Source organism: Lygodium microphyllum, chromosome 17, assembly GCF_053477565.2.
Source record: "Lygodium microphyllum isolate KBCC chromosome 17, Lygodium_microphyllum_v1.1.10, whole genome shotgun sequence".
In the NCBI taxonomy this organism is placed as follows: Eukaryota; Viridiplantae; Streptophyta; class Polypodiopsida; order Schizaeales; family Lygodiaceae; genus Lygodium; species Lygodium microphyllum.
Window position 1 is genome coordinate 75,424,497 of NC_141151.1, and position 2,996 is coordinate 75,427,492.

At 39.7% G+C, this 2,996-nt stretch overlaps 1 pseudogene; it reads right to left on the reverse strand.

Moving 5' to 3' along the window:
- Window positions 1–829: 829 nt before the first annotated feature.
- LOC148022048 (CBL-interacting serine/threonine-protein kinase 23 pseudogene) lies at window positions 830–1,316 on the reverse strand (annotated as a pseudogene).
- Window positions 1,317–2,996: the final 1,680 nt, after the last annotated feature.

Sequence of the window (2,996 nt, forward strand, 5' to 3'; positions counted from 1 at the left end):
AATTATGGGCATCCATCTCAAGGTCCCGCACTTCCTGGCTCTTTCTAGGGTCCATTCCCATAGATGGAAAATTTATGAAAAATCCGAAACTGCCAGTTGTATCTTTAAATCACTTTAGGAGCCTGACTCTGACTTGCTACTTAAAATCGAACTAATTGCAACTACCGCCTTTGATGGAGTCTATTTTTTGGAAAATTTTGAGCATGTTTCCTAGGAAAAATCTACCGCTCATCTCTCTTCATTCTCAAGTTCCTGTCAAGCTTCCATGGAGGAAAACCACCCTAGATCTTTTCTCTCCCACATCCATTAATCATATGGCTTCTACTAGGGCTTCCCAAGGACCTTGAGCTTTATTCTAAGTAGTCATCTGGTCATTTTCACCTTGCCAAGGATTGGCAGTAATCGGGGGAGGAGCACCTGTCCTAGATCGCACCTGAACAAACTGAGCCTGCAACCTTGCTTGCCTCTCATCTTTACATTGTGCTACATCAACATACAATGGTTTACTTCCAACTTGTAGATTATCTAATGTGATTTCTTCGCAGCAAGCCATTTTGTCAAATTTATTACCAATTCTACGGCTTGGGCTGTGTAGCTTCTATCTTGAATCTTTTTCTAATAGCTCAGTTGCAGTCAATAGATGTCCTTTCATGAGTGTCTCTGCTCCCTATAGTTTCATCTTATAATCACGTATCTGAACATTGAATCCAAGAGGCTTTGTAGTCTCCTCCATCTTTTTTATGCTCTTAGGAGCTGAATGTTTTGAAGTGAATCGAGTTTCTTGCTTGGGCTTTGGTTTCTTCTCAAACAGTCCTTACAAATTGAGGCCTCAAAGGCATTCAACAATGTTTAACATATTTTTATCATCGAAAGGTAGGTAGCTAGTCATCAACACAAACAATATGGCCCCACATGACCACGAATTAGCCTTTGCACCATCATAACCTTGATCGAAAATAACCTCAGGGGCAACATAATTTGGAGTGCCACAAGTCTTGTGTAGAAAGCCATCTTCCCTAAACTATTGTGGAAAGGCACTCAGATTGAAACAAAAAATTTTCAAGTTCCCATTGGAATCCAAAAGAAGATTCTCAAGCTTGAGATCTCTGCGATAAACTCCCCTGCTATGACAATAGTCCACTGCATTGATGAGCTATTGGAAGTATTGTCTAGCTTCATCTTCTTTGAGCTTTCCATGTTGGTTTTTTTTTTTAAAGCTCTTCATCAGTAATGTACTCCATCACAAAATATATATTTGTCTTGCTTGCCATCATGGTGAAAAGTTGGACAACATTCGGATGCTTCACCAACTTCATGGTTGAAATCTCTCACTAAAAATGAGGTCAATTGAAGAAGGCATCAGTGCTAGAGATTGTTTTGCTAGATAAAGGGGAGAGCGCCCAATTCTATTGTTTGAGCTGATGAATGATGGTGGTGAAGGGGAATCCCGAAATGGGGATCGTCATCATCAACAAAAGAAGAAGATGAGAAATAAGTATTGCTGAATGATTGAGGCTGATCAAGTTCGGGCCCCAAACATTCTACTCCTGGTGCTTTTTGTAGCGCAAATCCTATTCCTAGCCTTGGTTAATTGATGTCATTGTCAAACAGGCAGAGCATGGAAAAAATATTATGGTGTTATTCTTATTCATGAGGGTCTGATTGATTTCATTTCAGAGGTGCAACAACTTATTGCAGAACTAAATGAAATCTTAGCACATGGTAATGTTGATGAAGATGATGTTTGGAAAGACAAGCTTCAGCCTCAATCACATACTCTTTGACTTTATTGGTGGCTCTATGGAAACAATCAAGAAGTATAATGTTGTCTTAAACAAGGCATCATCCAGCACTCCAAGCCTAAATACCAAAAAAAAGCTTGATAAAGAAACTGAAGTTTTCTCCCATGAGAGAGTGTTTGCAAATCTAAAGAATTGTATCATGCATGCTTTTCTAGACAAGAAGCTTACTTAGGCACAACTTGCACATCAAATTAATGAGAAGCCTTAGGTGATTCAAGAGCATGAAGTTTGGTCAAGTGTCTGCAAATCTAAAGAAGTCTATCATGCAAGCTTTTCTAGTTGACAACTAGTAACTCATGTGTGGCAGCAAAGGAGACCAATGCTATATCTTGACTAAAGTACTGTGCTGCAAAGAGGGCAGTCCCACTACAAGCAAGCCCTACAAAAGAGGGGTTTTTCTATTGATTAGTTGATGATAATATTTGAAATTCTGATCTATTTGCTTGTGCAACCATATAGGATGTTTATAATTTAAGTTTAAGAGGGTCTAGCAGCACGAGGATGCTCGATGCTAACCCTTAGCAACACAGCATTACGTGTAGGCTGAAATCACTGAAATAAATGTATTTGCACTATACAAAGTTGTTTTTTAAATCGTAAAATGTTTGAGTACTATGGTCATTCACTGTTTCATTGTGCATATCATATGGTGTGATTCCTAGATGCATTGTAATTGTTTTCTTATACATATGACCTATGCTGAGTTGTGAGACACTTAAGCTGTATGTTTAGATCATCGGGTTCCTTAGGGAATTGCTAAGTGAGAAAATATCTTATCTCCTAGAACGGATTAAAACAAGAGTGGAGTTTGTGACATTCGTGTTATTTGTATTAGCGACGCATCAAGGAGCCAATTCCCGAGGTGTAGGAGAGCTGTAGTGGGGCCATGACATTCAGCTGAGGGCTGCCTCCTTTTTTTTGTACTTACGAGGTGTTTTTACACTGATATATGTGTAGGGACTCCCTCTAAGGAGTATGGGAAAGGCTTAACTATTGGACTACAATCTAAAACAAACGCAAAATTTATGATAGAAGTTAGGGAAGTGTATCCCTTAGACACTCCCTGGCCACGAGGCCGAGGGGTTGTGTTCTTTGAGTATAGAGAGGCCCCCGACTAGTGCTTAGAGCTAGTGTGAGGACCATTTTAGGTCCCGACGAGACTCCTCTTTCTAATGGCCTAAACTCTCAAATCCT